Raw genomic sequence first — 18,513 nt, forward strand, 5'->3', positions numbered from 1 at the left:
ATTATCAGAAGAAGAAAAACTGGAGGTTGCGGTGGCGGCACTAGAGGGCTACGCTGCTCTCTGGTATGATGAAGAACACTATCGTCGACCCATTAGAGATTAGGAAGAATTAAAATTCCTAATCCTCCAGCGATTTGGATCCTCAATGTTCGCATCGGAGTCATGGTGGTCGGACTACCATGGTGGAAGGAAGTCGGAGCACCGATGGAGTCTCAAGGAGATAACAGATTCGTTAGATGATGGACGGGAGAATAGACGGGAAGAAGCGTTTTTAGGGTTTTGCAAAAATGGGCCTAAAATTGACAAATGGGCTGAAACTAACACCTTGGGCTCACATAAACCGAATTAGGAAAGCAACTTGTTTAAAGGTAACAATTTAAAATCCAGCCCAATCTTATTTAAATCATTTAATCATGAAGAGAACTTAAACCCACCACGTGAGACTGAATCAAAGATTACCAAATCAATCCCACAATCTGCAACCTTGGCACCATTTCTCTCATACGGAACACCCTTTTCGACGCTCAATTCGAACTTGGAGTTTCCGTTGAATCAAACACAAAACACAGGCCAATTAGGATCATTCCGATAAAAAATCAATTTCACTGTTTCTCCCAAGATCAATCATGTGCCCGTAAATATCCAACCTGTTGGTTATGTTACTACTAAAGAAAAATCTAAAGGCCTAGGAAAGAAATATGATATCACATCTGATAAGAAACAAGTTGTTGATGGTTATCCCGACAAGACCCTTGGATATGGGAAACAATCGTTGGGACATAGAATAAATATTTGGCGGCCACCTGATAAAATGCATTGCGAAGGTGCTATTTCATCTTATAATCCTATAGACAAACAGCACAAGGTATCATATGTTGATGGTGATGATGAAGTGCTGAATTTATGTTTTGAAAAATGGAGTATACTTGATAAGTCCTCACCTCAGGAAGAAAAGGTTTCAGAATTACCAAGCCCCATTACCACATCTAGCAAGCATCTTAAGCAAAAAGGTTAAAAGAAAGCTAGAATTCCCACCAAAGCAAGACAACTCAAATTCACCAAAAAGATTCTCATCGGAAACAAAACCAACAAAAGGAGATAACATAAAAGACACGAGCGGGACTTCAGAACAACTCAAGCAAGCTGAAGGCGTAACGGTCAAGTTTGATGTAGACGAGCTAGTGGTTACCGGTGGAGATGATTCATATACAAATACTTTCCTTCTTTCTGAATACTTTAGGAGTAAAAGGTTGAAATACCGAGTCAATTGGGTACTACTGGAAGATGGGATTGGGTACCTAAACAAGTCCCTTGTCTCAAAATCAGGGCGACATGTTGAGGGGAATCCAAAGGGATGGAGGTTGTTTGCTGATTTTATGGAAAATGTTGTTTTTGGTATGAAAATCTTGACTCCAGCTTGTCCCTATTGTGTTATCCACATTTGTGCTGCTGTTGTAGGAGGGGGATCTGCAGTTGCACTTATGCAGGCTACCGAGAGCTGTTTATGGGTTTGCTTGGCTTCACAGAGGACGAAGTGTGTAGCACAAGATGGTTCTCAAGGAATCAAACCTTGTAAGACCGGTCACATGTTCTTTAAGTCCGGTGAGAGAACAAAGGTTGTAAGGAAGACGATTATGACTGTCATACCCGGGCAAGGTATAGCAGCCCAAGACCTATTGTTGCCTTATCAAAGGTCCGACTTTGAGGGCACTTCCCAAGCAATGGAGGGACAACCAGTGACAATCTGTTCTTCATACCCTCCATTCCAAGAAATTCTATCCAAAAGTGGTGAAGTAACAAGTTTGAAATATGAAAATAATGACATCTATTACATTACTTTGGAAGGAAAGAAGATTGTGGAAAACACTAGGTTCCTCGAGAAGGTGAAGAAGGAAGGGTATGAGGGTATATATATCCTTGATGCTAGTGATGAGTATGCTTTTGGACAGTTGAGTAATATGAAGGAGACTACGTTACAGGAGAGTTCTTAGAGCCTAACCTTATCAAGCAACAATGGGATAGAGATTGCAGAGGGCAACATTGGGAATCTTGTTACATTTGTTGTTGTATATGAAGAGTGTGTTGTTTTCAAACATGGAACTGCAGTGGAGATCATACATGTCATGGTCCCTAAAGTTGAACTACAACACTATGTCGTGGTATGTGTGGCTGGAGGGAAAATGGTTGAAAGAAATGGGAGAAAACAAAAAAGATCTATACAACAGGCAAAAAAGTATCTAGCAAAGGGAGACACAAGGTCTGTGTTTAAAGATGATGGAAATTTTATAAGTATTGGGAGAGTCTGGATGCTACTTACACACATTCACTTCTATCCACCTTGAGGACAAGGTGAATCTTTGGGGTTGGGGTATTGTTATGCACCCACTCTGGTCACCTTATTTTAGAGAAAGGGTAGTTTGGGGTAATCATCAAATAAAGAGCATCTTGTTGGTACAGGGGCATTATGGGTATTTTATATTATTTAGTTGTTATGATTGATAGTATAAGAGAGTAGTGGGATAAGAAGGGAGACATCGATCTTTTTTGTAAAACGTGGAATTATTTCCTCTTGGGAGAGTGGCTATCTCAAATCAGCTAAACTATCTTCATTCTTGTAAACATTTGGTATTATTGAGTGTTTTCAATCAATATTAGAATCATTTTCTTATCTATCTATTATTGAATATGTGATTACAAACCAGTTCATAACAGAAAGGTGATGCTTAGGATCTTGAAACTTGAAGATCCTTTCATTCTCTATACTTTTGGACCTTTGTAAGTCACAGAGATCCATGATTTATTGTGTTCATTGTTGGATCTAAGAGTATTTGGTGTTTTGATCCATTTTATGAACAATTGGTCCTTTTATGGCTTCATTTATGGAGTTTGGAGAACTCCATGATTTTAGAATCATGTTTTATTTTAGATTTGACCTTTTTAAGAAGCTTTGAGTGCTTACATGTGTTCTCATTACTCCATGCATGAAGAAAGATGCATTCTTGCACTTTTTGGAAACGCAGATTCTAGATCTTACTTGTTTTGAGCATCTTAATGGATAAAGTTAAAAATTTATCCATTAATACACTATTGAGAATCAAATTTGAGAACTTAAGCCTTTACTTAATGGATTAAGTCTAAAACCCTTTGGTTATAGACCTGGACGTGGCGCATCATTTGGAGGGTGTTAGGGCACTTTAGATTTATTTAGAGACACGTCTGTTTTTTATCAAAGCCCGATTATTTTGGCATTTTCTAGATGTAGTTTGTCGTGGTTGGGCAATAGGTGCCTCAGATGTAACACTCTAAAATTTTAAACCAATTTAAACTTTTCAAAAACAACCCAGTTTCGTTAAATTATTACAAAAAGGTTTTCAATACAATTATTATCAGAGTCTTCCCAGAACCATATCGTAAAACATAAACATGAGGAGTGGTACGATCACGCCTTCGCCTTGCCATGGTCTCCTAAAGTACCTGAAAAACATTAAACCACAACTGTAAGCCCGAAAGCTTAGTGAGATACCCCCAAAATACCAACCACATATACCACGCATAACATATCATAACCGAACAGAACAGCCATGCACTTCGGGTCTACTGTGTGACTGGTCCGCCGCACTGGGCCTTTAGTCCACCTGGTCCACCCTCCGAGTCTAGCCATATCCCTCGAGTCTGCAGTGTGGTTGGTCCGCCCGCACCGGGCCATCAACCCACATGGTCCACTCTCTGAGTCTACAGTATGACTGGTCCGCCCGCATTGGGCCTTCAGTCGGCCTGGTCCACTCTCCGAACATTGACATGTCTGGTCCGCCCTCCGTGGGGCCTACAACCTATCTGGACCGCTCGCTGGGCCTTCGGGATAACCGGTCCACCCTGGGTATGTTGGCCTACAGCACAAAGTAGGAACCGCCTCAACCCAACCCCAGTCAAACAACCATGTGCACATAAACATACAATCATATAACAATTCACATCTAATCAAACCAATCTAGCAGATCACATAACATAACATACTCTAAACAGAATACCGACCTAACTGGTCACTAGCATAGCATCATCCTATATACCAGAATATCGACCTGAACCAGGTCTCTAACATATACCATCCTAACTACCAGGATGCAAACATAGCAAAGCAACAACATAACACGACACCCGGATTACAATCTGATAAAGGGTTGGCCTTGGTGCCTTAGACCCTGTTGATATAGTGAGGATAACTCACCTTGCAACTGCTGACTGAAAAGATAAGATCACGCTGCTCCAACCTCCGACACGAACTCCACCCCTGATAATACCAAAAGACTGAACCCAATAAATACCAATAATTACCAAAATACCCTTGGAAGTCAACTGGTCAACTCTTGGTCAAAGTCAAACTTCCTGACTGAACCTACTCGCCGAGTCAGCTCGCTGACTCGCCGAGTCCCTCAACTCTGAAAAATCCCATCTCAACTCACTGAGTCATCCCTTGACTCACCGATTCTCAGCTTAACCAGAAAAGGCTAGGACCTCAAGACCAGACTCGCCGAGTCCAAGAACAGACTCGCCGAGTCCAAGGCTATCTTCAACCAACTCGCCGAGTTGTTCTTCCAACTCGCTGAGTTTCTTCTCATCTTCAAGCAACTCGCCGAGTATACCCATGTGACTTGCCAAGTACCACTAGCTCTTAACCCATACAGAGGCTTTCCAAGCCATGCAGGGGTTCCAATCCATAGATCTACTCTTCCACAAGCTATTCCTCACGTAAAGTTGCAAACTTTACGTGAATCCAAAGAGATATAAGCATAATATACTCTAGGGCTAGGGTTTGGGACAAAAGAACTTCACCAATAACTCTTGAGCATAGACTTTATGGCTTTCTGGATCATTAACAACCTAGATCTGAGGTAGCAACCTCAGATCTTACACCCAACTTGAGATGGACCTCATTCATACCACAAAAACCCCATAATTGATAGACCTAGATGCACAAAAGCTCAAACAGCAGATTATTACCTCAAATGAAAGCCCCAACTGAAGAATAAGCTAAATCTCTGCAAAGCCCCTTGCTCCAACCTTCGTGTTCTTCACTTCCCCTCCAAGATTTCCTCCTCCAAGACTCTATATGCTCTCCAACTCTCTCTCAACCGAAAGTTAGGGTTTCTGGACTTCAAGGGAGAGTAAAGAGGCTAGGGAGGGGGTATTGTGTTCATTATGTAGGGCTCAACCCCTGGGATTAGGTTTTTCTCCATACAGCACCAAATCGTCGAGTCCACCCATGAGACTCGCCGAGTTGGTTACTTATCACTCGACCTGAACGTGACTCGACTCGCCGAGTCTATCCATAGACTCGCCGAGTCTATCCATAGACTCGCCGAGTCCGACCTTCTTATGTATACTTTTAGCCCCTCAACTTTACTTCTGAATTCTGGGATGTTACATCAGACTTTTCAGATTTTGACTTTGTGATATTTTTTACCTTTTCGCCAAGTTTAACTTTGGGTCAAACTTTAGGTTTGACTTATAGACTAAGTTTTGGTCTCTTTTTGGTGTTTATGTGGTTCATGAGATCGACCTTTGCATTTATTCACGTGTGATTGTGTTTTCTTAGATTTTGTTTGAGGTGAGTTTTTCTCATTGTATGACTTATAACATAGTTGATATGACATGATTGTATTCTTAGCTAGACCAGTAGGGTCTGTGACATCCCCATTTTTCACGACCAGAAAAGACCGATTTTGTTTATGCTTTGTAAAAAAAAAATTAGAGTACTTGTTTTCATAAAAATGTTGTGGAATTTGTTCCAAAAAAAAAAGATAAATACGTTATCAAAACATTTTCGAAGAAACGTATTTTATTCATTTTAAAACGTTTGGGATGTCATCGTCAATACAGAAACATAAGCATAAACGGAACTTACATTTATTTACACTGGTGATCTACATCTCTTTAATCTCTCAGTGTAATGTGACTTCATATCAACACCTGTGATATAAATAAACTAAATGGGTCAGGTTGGGAAACCTGGTGAGTACATAGGGTTTTCAACCCACAATAATATAAACATTATGTTTAAACAATCAAACAATCAACCCAATTACCCATCCCCATTATCTTCTTTAGTCTTAAGGATCTACCCGAAGAATCAGCTATTCCTCGTTTATTTATTCCTAAGGATCATCCTAAGAATCGGCACGAAGTCCATCGTTACCAAGGCTTATAGATTATAATTGGTGAATACGTAGTCCAAAATATCTGGTAAACACTTAGTTCAAAAGTAACTAGTGAACACACTTAGTTCAAAATACCTAGTGAACACACTTAGTTCAAAGATACCTAGTGAACACACTCAGTTCAAAATACCTAGTGAACACACTCAGTTCAAAAATACCTAATGAGCACCTAGTTCAAAAACACTTACATGTTACGAGCTTGCTAGCGTTCCACTGGACTGTTTAGTATCGTCGAGGGTTGTAATCTATACTCCACTAGATGACTGGATCATTGTCAACATTGATGTATTTCATCATGTTATCACACAACAACTATTTCATCTACCCATGTTTTACCCAACACATTTTGTAGATATAAAATACATATATAGTTTAAATCATTTAAAACATGTATAAAAATCTTTCACCCAACATAGACAGCAAGTATTCAGACAATATGCACACATAGCACGTAATTTATATTAAAATACTTCATATCTATGTGTAAGATGAAAGGGACTATACACTCACCTGATAAGTGTTGGATTAATGTCTAAGTCCATAACTATAATTGGTAAGACTTGACCCGAACCGGCATGGTCCATTTGGGTTGCATACCATCATGCACTTGGATAGACTATAATGAGAGAAATAAGACACTTATGGTTATTAATATATTATAAGTTCTAGTATATTAATAATAAGAATAATAATATTATTTAATTAGTATTGATCAAGAGTTAATCTAGGATTAATTAAGTGATCAAAAGAAGACTAATTAAATATATGGGTTGATTGTGTAAATCATCCATACTTATATAGTGGGCTAATGCTCCATGGATAATCAAGTTGGGCTAAAACCCATAGGATGGTCCATGGATGCTCCATGGTGTATTTGAACCCATGGATCCAAGGAAATGGAAAGCCATGACAATTAAGGATTTAACCTAATTGTAACACTATATAAAGATCTTATTCTTGACAAAAATCAGCCACTAGAATCACATTAGAAAGTGAAGAAAAGGGCTAGCCGATTTCATGAAGTGTAGAACTCTCTCAAGTTATTCTAAGTGTTTTGATGATTGTGATTCCATTTGAGGCTTCCACAGTATTGGGGCTAGGCACTCAAGCTTCATGAAGACTTTCTACATCAAAGAGGTATGTATGCTATCTTGTTACACTCATTGTTTTGTATGCTAGATTAGGATAATACCTTGGATGTTCTTATTTGCATGTATAATAGAGAAAACATAGATCCAAGGTATTTAGGGTTGCATGTACACTTAGGAGTGTTAGAATGCTCAAAACCCAACAGTGGTATCAGAGCCTAGGCTTATTTTCTTGTTATACCTGCAAAACTGCTTAAAAAATCGAAAGTGTTGCTGTTTGATCATCAGACTCGGCGAGTCCATCAAGGGACTCGGCGAGTCCATGCCTAAAAATTGATCAAAACGATCCAACTCGCCGAGTCGGTTCATGCACTCGACGAGTTGGACCCCCAGACAGCATATTTCGAGGTTTTTGGCTAGAAATGGACTAGGAACATTACCCTAAGTTGTTTTTGAACTTATAAACTTGTTTTTAATGTGGTAATGTTCATGCTAATCCATTTTCAAAGATAATTGTCAATAGATTCATGTTTTGTATTAGTTTAAGGTTTAGACTAATTACATGAAAAAGTTTGATTTGAATTATCTTGTTCTTATGAGTTGCTTAGATTAATAGAAAAGTTAATTGAAATAGTTGTTTTCAATCCATTTTAATCTAAGAGTTGAGTATAAAATGTGTTTGTGTAACTTGTCCTCAAGTTACATGAAGAGTCACATTAAAGACTCATAAAACTCATAAACGTTGGTAATGGTTACAAAATGAAGAGTCTTATGTCATTGAGTTTTTTTTATGACTCCATAACTTGTCCTCAAGTTATGGAAGTTCAAGAGTCACTTCATTAAAGAGTAAAAGTGTAACCTTAATTAATTCCATAAGTTATAAAAATAAAGAAAAGTTAGTTCTTTTATTAGTTTAAAGTCTTCCATAAGTTATGGGACTTGAAGAGTTTTTTGGATTAAAACTACTTTAAACACATAAGTTATGGAATTAATTAGTTTTGAATAGTTTCAAAACTTGCCCTCAAGTTTTGGAATTTTAAAAGTTTTCTCTTATGAATACTTTAATTCCAAGTTAGCCCTTAGAATTCTAAAGAGTTAAAATTCAACACTTATACTATTTATAACATTAATGGTTAATTATTATATATATGTATAAGAACAAGTCGTTTTACCGTTAGTAGGCCTCATTCACGAAACCGGTCTATAAGGTGGGTATAAGGTTGTTGCCTATAAAATGGCGACTTAATGGGTGTCCACTCTCACCCACCGCTTGCTTGATCGGTGGAGGGTCGTTAGCCGAACGAGTAGGACAATGACTTTAAATTCTCATTAAAAGTATAATGAATATTATAAAGTAACTAAATGTTTTATTTAATTCCCAATGTTAGTTATTTTAGGAAAAATGTGAATTTGGTGCTAGCCCATGGAATTCACACTTTGTACCTTACCAAGTCGTTGGTGGAGTGTGTGTGGGTAACCGGCACACTAACTTGGACTAGTAAGGACCACGAAGGGTGACTTAATGTTTGTCATAGATCAATGGAGAGTGTGTGGTTAACCGGCACATTGATTAGGTGATAATATTAAGGGTACCAAGTGAATTGGTATGGTTATTCACACCTTGTTTTGTGATCCTCGGCATCCCAGTCACAAAATTTGAGAGGGCACACTCGAGATTGAAACATGCCATTGAAAAGTTCAATGAATTTCAAAAGATCTAGGAATTTCAAATCCAATTAAAACCTAATAAATTATTTCGTTTTTCATGGTGGAAATTGGTGAATCGTCATTCGCCTACCTTCACATATTTTATAGCTTGGATTACGACATACCTCTTCTAAGTTATAAAATAGTTTATTGGGTCCTAGCCTTAATATTTCATATTGGGTGTCATATTAAGGACTTTAAATCAACTATCTTGAATATCTCCCAAAACATGTCTGGTTTAGACATTTTATGATCTTCCCAAATCTCTTGAAACTAGCTTTCCTAAATGAAGATGATGTTCCAATGGAAATCATACTTCTTTCACCTCCGCCTATTATTCTCCCTCACCCACAAGTTCTTGAAAAAGTTTAAGGTCACTCAAGCCCTATTGGCAAGTAAAGGTCTTGGTGTGGTCACATCATGGAGATGTAGTCACATATTGACAAGCCGGGAGAGTTGGGTGTCAAAGTCTTGAGAAAGTTGGTGGTTCAATCACTTTCTAAGTCACATAGTGAGTTCTTTTGGAACACCTATGAAAAAGACTATTACAAGACCCTTAATGATTTTATCTATTTGTTAAGATCAACTTCCTTAAAACTTGATGGACATTGACAATAGTGACACAGGAAATCCAGAAAAGCATTCTCTTCCCAATGGAAAGGGATCGGCCATAGTCAACTCGGTTGACCAAATGGTAAAGAGAAAAACTAAGTCTGTGATAGTCCCGTGTACCATTATCAAAGGGTCCATATGTTTATATTGCCAAAGAAAGGGGCATTGGTTGCAAAGCTGCCATAATTTACCTAAGGATGTTAAAGTCGATAAGTTTGACTCTACTTTAGGTAAAGTCCACTATCTAACTCTGCTAAGTTTCTATTCTGAGATTCTTGATACATGATGTGATTGGGTCACATGGTGATGTTTTAAGAATCAAAGAAAAGGTAAAGAAACTTAAAGAAAGAATACGCTGAATCTGATCGCGTAGATGGATTTGTATCGCGTAGTTTGAAGATCGGATTCTTGAGCTACTTCTTAGGAGTTATAATATATCACTTAGGAATAGATAACAACAAGGTTTTCATGTGGATTGTAAGGATAAGTTTTTCCACAAAGTTTTAAAATAAAAGAAAAAATGGTTTTAATTTTATTTATTTAAAAAAAATATCCTTACAATGGCATCTGTGGAAAATTGTTGCTTATATGTTTCCAGTAATAGCAATATTGGAAAGTGGATTTGATTCTTTCATTTGTGGTACTGTCTGAATTTACCAAATGAAGAAAGTTTTTCATCACCCAAGTTTCAATTGGACAGAAACTTGGAATCATACAAGTTGTATTGTATGATGAATGAGAATTTTCATCTTTGAAAATTAAAAGTAATTCTTTGATCACATGTATATGTGAGTCAATTGAAGGACTAAGGAATTAGGTACACTGGGTGTGCACTGGTCAAGGTCCACCACAAAGTGATTTGTCATGATTTACTAAAGATTAGTAAATATGATTATACTTATAAGGTTAAGTATAATTCTGTAACATTGAAAAGGTTCCAATGTATGGCAGAGCGAATAAGAAGAATCAAATTAGGTAGAAGGATAAAAGTTTCTCAAATCTGAAAAGATGGGAGAGTACTTTAGTATCAGTTTTATGATCATCTTAATGATTTAGAAACCATATCACAAATTCATACTCTAAGGACGTCTTAGTGCATTGTTATGGCTAAGAAGAGAGGTCATGAATTGTTGGATTGGTCAAGATCAAGGAGATGAGTCATACTTCATTCCAAAACAATTCTTAGAGTCATACTCCAAGATTGTAACATTGAGTGACATAAAGTAAGGTTTAAAACACTTATCAAATGTAGTGTAAAATGTTTTCTACTCTTGTACATTTGAGATTGGTAAGTTGTGATGTCTTGGATGAGACAAAGACCAACTAAGACCAATTGTGTGAAGTGTTAGTCTTGATAAGAATCCGCACTATCCCTTGAATATTTGTTTTGTCAAGGAATGATTCTTGACTAGGAAAAACTTATATGTCAAGGGAACAGTGGGAGCCTTAAAGATCCTGAAAGAGTTTCAAGATTTAATCAAGAGTGAAACCTGTAATTTATCACTAGCACACGACTTAAGGTTTGTAACATATCGTGTTGACATAATTCTCATTTCTGTACCTACATCAAATAAGTTGGATTTGCATGTGAGTTATCAGAGTTCAACTTGGAAACATTGGTGGGCCTTGTGCTACCAAGGTGACAACAAAGTAAGATTGAATAAGTTTAATCCATGTAAGGCTGAATTTGTCACTAACCTTATCTTGTGATTATGGTTTTGACAAATTCGCATGGATAGGAACTCATACACTATAAAATCTAAGTGTCATAAGGTTTCTCTCCGATTCATGAAAATGATGGTGAGGAAACGCTTTTACTAAGTAGATTTTACGTAGATAGCAATTGTGTTATTTGCATTTTCAAAAGTCATTAGTGGAGCGCGTGTGGTTAACCGGCACGCTAACATGGACTTGTGAGAAATGGCAAATGCCTAAGCAATTAAGACTATGATTACGGCATCCCTTTTCATAGTTCTGAAAATTGTTTAGACACACATGTGAGCTATCTAAGAAAGGATGTATGAATCTAAATTTTAGAAGTCCAGCAGATTTCTGAAAATATGTCAGAGCTAGTGGGAACATAAGTGTTATGCTGATAGTCATCATGTTAGTGGGAGCATGATTATTATAATTAGTATTGCAAGCTAGCAATGTTAATTATAGAAAAAAAAGTTTCAATTTGTGAAGTTGCAGGGGTTGAAAAGTTGTTTTGCTATGATTAAGGGAGAGGAAATTATACTTCATTTCAATTCTAAAGCATAGATTAAGATTTTAATCATCTTTAGTCAAGAATATATATAAGAATTTTATGTCTGAATGGTTCGACTTAAGAAAATTCTATATATATTGTGTTCTGAAAATTCAATTATGACTACGACATCCCTCTTCATAGTTAAATTTTGGAAACATGGCAAATAAAAAATATTGTAGCAAAAGACTGATCTAGTGTCATGTCTTTATGTGAGACATCATGAATCGTGTCCCATATGATTCAGATATAGGATCGATTTCATGTGCTATAATATTCATCCTTTCTAAAATTTCCAAATGCTTAAGGCATTTAGAAGGGAAATGTCTAGAACTGGATATGACTAAAGTGATTAAGAAATTGTCGAGGACAATCTGAGGTTTGCCAAAGATTGGTTGCTCAGGGACATTTGGAAGTATAGTGTTAATTTTGGTAGGACCGTATTGACATATTCTGAAAAAAAGTAACTCTTGTTCAGAAGTGATAGTCAAAATGGGACTATGGAAATGTCTCCATAGGTGGAAGTTATTCAATCTATGTAAGATTAGAAAACCTTAATGAAAGAAGGATGTTCAAAGCAATGTACTTTGAATATGAGACTTCCGTTCCATAGAAGTTGAGCTTCTTTGGAATACTCTGTAATGACTAGTGACAAGGTTTTGGTTACTTTGTGAATAATCATTACAAGAGGAACAATGCATATAAGTTTAAAGTCTAATAGATTTTTGGTAAATGGTAGAAATTAGAAATTCTTACTTTTACAATAAGGATTTGGGATTGTGAAATGAGTATCAATGGAATCATGTTCAATTGATCTACATCACAATGTAAGGATCATAGACAAGCATAGTGTGCATACTTGGGGTATGGCATAATTATTGTTTAGAAAACAAAGTGTACATGCTAGGAGCATGGGACGACTGTTGTTTTTATTCAAGTCTTAAGTTGATTATTTGAAACATTGAATAATGTGTAATCAATATGGTGATAAATAAAAGGTGGTTTTATTTATATTCAAAAGGGTTCTGAGACCATATTGGATTCGATTATTATTGTGTTTCACTTTGCATGTTTTGACTTCCAAAATAGCTAGGTTATTCTTTTCGAATGACTAAGTTATTTAAACACTCCACAGTCATTCATATGTTGGAAGTAGGTATGAATCAAGACTGTCATGAATCGGGTTTGTAGATGGCTAAATGGGTTTAGTCATAGCAATGGTTGCTACAACATTCATAAGTGCTCATAAGTTATGAGTATTGGAATAAACCCACGCTCACTTGTATCACTTCATGGAATTTATCTCGAGTGATCGTGAGACGGTAATATCATATAAATCTTCAAACCTAGAGATATGAGTTGTTACCTATGAGTTGGTTGTACATTGATAGCACGTAAACGCATCAGTAACTTGATGTTATAAAACGTGCCTTTGTGTACAATTCAACAAGTAGTAGAACAAGCATATGAGTCGAAGTTTATCTGTTCCTTCTAGAAATAGAAGCGATATCTGGGCCCCTCGATGATTTTGTTGTGACCTATGTACAGGCCGGTCAGAACTGAATTGATGTGTTCGATTAAGTTTTTTGTCAAACAAATCGAAAATCGGGAAACAAACTGCTGGACAATAAGTACGGCGTTGTTCCATGTATTTGTCCGGATGATATCATGAGAACAGAGGATTATATGATCCCTTATCTAATGGACAAGTCATTGACAAGGTCAAAGTTCATCTACAAGGTCAGAGTTCGACAGAAGCTTTTGAGAGCTACGATTGCCAGTTGGTTCCTGAAGTCATACGCAATAATAGTTTTAGACTTATCCAAGTGGGAGACTATTGGATTAATGTCTAAGTATATTAATAATAACTATAATTGGTAAGACTTGACCCGACCCGGCATGGTCCATTTGGGTTGCATACCATCATGCACTTGGATAGACTATAATGAGAGAAATAAGACACTTATGGTTATTAATATATTATAAGTTCTAGTATATTAATAATAAGAATAATAAGATTATTTAATTAGTATTGATCAAGAGTTAATCTAGGATTAATTAAGTGATCAAAAGAAGACTAATTAAATATATGGGTTGATTGTGTAAATCATCCATACTTATATAGTGGGCTAATGCTCCATGGATAATCAAGTTGGGCTAAAACCCATAGGATGGTCCATGGATGCTCCATGGTGTATTTGAACCCATGGATCCAAGGAAATGGAAAGCCATGACAATTAAGGATTTAACCTAATTGTAACACTATATAAAGATCTTATTCTTGACAAAAATCAGCCACTAGAATCACATTAGAAAGTGAAGAAAAGGGCTAGCCGATTTCATGAAGTGTAGAACTCTCTCAAGTTATTCTAAGTGTTTTGATGATTGTGATTCCATTTGAGGCTTCCACAGTATTGGGGCTAGGCACTCAAGCTTCATGAAGACTTTCTACATCAAAGAGGTATGTATGCTATCTTGTTACACTCATTGTTTTGTATGCTAGATTAGGATAATACCTTGGATGTTCTTATTTGCATGTATAATAGAGAAAACATAGATCCAAGGTATTTAGGGTTGCATGTACACTTAGGAGTGTTAGAATGCTCAAAACCCAACAATAAGGTGATGACTTGGTACTCGGACAACACTTTTTTACTATTAAAACAATTTCCCTCGGACAAAACCTAGTATCATTACCACTAGAGTTTAGTCTAACGTTAACCGCGACTAATTAATAGTCTAGATATTATTACTATTATATAAGAATTAAGAAACACACTTATATAACTCATAATAATATCCCAAATACTCATTTTAATTTCCTAATAACCTTACTATATTAAAACATAAGCTATATAAAGATAGGGTAAGCATAGCTCACTTACAGCGGGTTTTTAGCAAAACCGGGTTTCGCTAGAGCAGCATTTCCGAGTCTAAAGGCTCCTCCTCTCGGAGCTTCCCGGTGCTCCGGGACTTGATTCTAACACCTTGGAGGTGCTAGGGAAAAACCTTTAAGGTTTGGGGGTATTTGGGAGGAAAGAAGTGGAGAGTTGCGAAGCAAATGGGAGCTTTTCGCCTCTATTTATAGGTTGCCAGCGCCGAATACGCCGAGCATACTCAAAAATTACGCTAAGAGTAATGGTGACGCTGAGCGTACTCAAAATTACGTTGGGAATAATGTGCCACGTGTCACCATCTGGTGGCTAGCCTTGGGGAGGAAGCAACGGCTGTGATCGCGCTACGTCACCCAAACTCGCACAACACCCTCCCAACTTAGAAAAATCATAACTTTCGCATACGAGCTCCGTTTTCAATGTTCTTTATATCCACGCGAAGGCGGGAACGTACTCTACAACTTTCATTTAGACTCCGTCGGCTATTTTTGACTTTATTTTAAATTTTATATTTTTAACAGGCCGGGACAGGATTGGTCCGTTAAAAATTCATAACTTCTTCATCCGACGTCCGTTTTCGTCTGTCTTTTTATCGTTATGCTACAAATAACGATTCTTTAAATCTCGTTTAGGTTGTGTCGGCTAAAAACCGCTCGATCTAATATTCGGATTTCGGGTTGTGCACTACTAAGCCAAATCTTAGAAAATTTATAACTTCCTCATACGGAGTCAGATTTGGGCGTTCGTTTTATGGACGCTCTCGGTTTAACATATTCTATGACTTTCATTTAGATCACTAAGGATAAATCTCTCTCTATCATAAATTCACTATTTACGCTTCCCGGTGTCGTGTCGGTTCCGTCGCGAAACTTCAACCAGTCATAACTTCTTTGTTATAACTCGGATTTCGACGGTCTTTATATGTACGGAAACCTTGTAACATATAATACAACTTTGTTAAGATTATTTATTCTAAATAATATTTTTCCAAAAAGTCATTTTCGACACTTATTGCCTCTAAATTGAATAGCCCGGATCTACGGGCGTTACAGGGTCTTTCTTGTTGCTTGTATGTTTACATGTTTCGTTCGGTTGAAACATACATGTTGGGTCGAAACAAACCCGTTCGGTTGATATATACATGTTAGGTTGAAACAGACTGTTTCAGTTTATATAGCCATGTTGGGTTGAAACATACTCGTTTTGTTGAAATATACTTGTTGGATTGAAACAGACCGGTTCGGTTAATATAAATGTTGGGTTAAGTTTAAAACAAACATGTTGGGTTGAAACAGACCCGTTAGTGTTATGTAAAATTATTATGTGTTGTATATGATGTTTTAGGGAACCCGCGAAGTTCTGGCGTATCGATGTGGATTAGGTGTTTTTCATGTACTTCTTCTGATCATGAGAAGGCGATGGTGTGACTGTACACCTAGCCATCAACAATTTTTATGTTTTGTGACTTTTGCAATGATTTTTATTTATACATGGATCTTGGATTTGGATTGTGGTTTTATGAACAAATGTATTACCTTGATTATAAATTTATGAAAATGGGTATTTATCTTATTAAAAATGAAAATTTTATTGTGGAAATTTGGGAAGTTACAAGTTGGTATTAGAGCCTTGGTTTGAGGGATTTGGATGAACATTCGTGTGATTCCAAACTCAAACTAGGATCTAAGAACTTTTACAAACATTTTCGAAAAGGAATTTAATAAAAGGAAAAGTGATGTGATATGTACAATGAGTCGGAGCTCAAAAAGGGAAGTGATTCCTGAAATATCCATACTATATATATATATATATATATATATATATATATATATATATATATGTACTAGTATGTTAATTGTTAGTGATACATGTTAGTGTGTAGGATAAGGATGGAATTGCATGATAGAACTGTATGATCTTTATGATGCCTTGTTTCCTCAAAAAAAAAAAATTGGTATGTTCTATTTGAAGTTCATGCTAATGTTACTGGATGTTAAATGAATGATTTAAAGTTGTAAATAATTGGTATTATATAGCCTTAGAATTCTTGATTCGGCCTTATTGTTTGTTCTTGTCTGATAAAGGCCTTAGGGTAGTGACATCTATTCGAATGTTTATCTTATCCTTGATTATGTGTGGCTTGCATTCACGAGATGACTTGCGATATTAGTAGAGTCTTTACATGTACAAGCATTATCAGATGCCATAGCTATCTGTATAGTCCCTAGGAAGCCTCAATATTTCATAACTTTCACATGCAATGTAAAATGGCAAGAATTAAGACGGTACCTTCAACAGATTAATTGCACGATCATCCAAGATATATATGACATAATTGCAAGAGTATTCCAAATAAAGGTCGAGGCGTTCACAAAATATTACTGAATGCATGATGCATGGTCTGTGTGGCCCCTCGAGAATGAACTCCTCATGTATGTGCAAAGTCACATGCTCAAAATCTTTCCCAAAACCATACGAACATAATAATTGGTTTGACAAAGTAGGATACATTCACTACAAAAGATCTCTAGGAGGTCATCAAGTTATTAAAAGCGACATTCCTCTTGATAATTTTTATGTTGTCCCCTACAATAAGATACATTGTGGACGCTTTGAGGCTCAAATTAATATCAAGTATTATGATTGATGCATGATGATCAAATATTTGTTCAAGTATATTTCTAAAGATGTGGATTGTGTTGTGGATTGTGTTTGATTTGCAATTGCAAAAACAATTGAACCTCGACTAGCACCCATCCCCAACAAAATGAACCAATTAATGAAATAAAAAACTTTGTTGACAGGCACTTTTATACTCACGCATGTGCCCACATGAAGAATTTTTAATTTCCTAATCCATAATAGAAACCATCCATCCAAGTACTTTTTATACATTTAGAGGATATGTCAAACGTAACTATCATAGACAATCAAAAACTATATAACATAGTTAGAAACCTAGCCATATGGAGAACAAATTTAACAGAATGGATATGAACCAATCAAACAGACCATAATGGTTAAGATATTTGTTACATTGACTACCCTTCTAGATATAGATGGGATTGTTCTGCTAAAACTTGGATTTGTAGACTATCAAAAAATAACCCCACGATTGGTAGACTTATATACTTCCATCCTTCATGCGGTGAGTTGTTTTACTTAAGAATGCTACTGTGCCACTAGAGAGGTTGTCGTTCTTTCACTAAAATACAATATGTATCAAACAATACGCTTTCAACATACAGTGTTGCATGTGATATCTTAGGGCTAATTGGTGATGACAGAAAGTACGATGTTATATTTACAAGTTCTTCAAAGTTGAATGTCTTTTATATTAAAATTCAAAATTTCTTTTTGTAGAGTATTGTACATTAAAAGATATACATGTTACAACATTGCCCTTTGCACTTTTTCAAACTCATAAAATAGGTTCATTTGCATCCGACTTCTTGAAAAATATATTTCCTCTGTCTTACTTTAAATCAACAACTTTAACAGCTAGGTCTTCCGTTTGTATTATCTCTTTTACTTTCAATTCTTAGTGATGTCACACCCCCAAACCAGAACGGCGGAAACATTCGGGGGCGGAAGACTTCATGTAAGTATCACAACACATGCAGTATAGTAATCAAAGTACAAACAACCATTGCATTAATAAGTATAAGTTTTACATAAGTGTTTAAACATTACATATTCAAACATCAAAGTAGATACAGTAGAAGACAAGAGTCGCAGTACAGTACTAG

The sequence above is a fragment of the Lactuca saligna genome, chromosome 1 (genome assembly GCF_052625555.1).
Source record: "Lactuca saligna cultivar CGN05327 chromosome 1, ASM5262555v1, whole genome shotgun sequence".
NCBI classification, from domain to species: domain Eukaryota; kingdom Viridiplantae; phylum Streptophyta; class Magnoliopsida; order Asterales; family Asteraceae; genus Lactuca; species Lactuca saligna.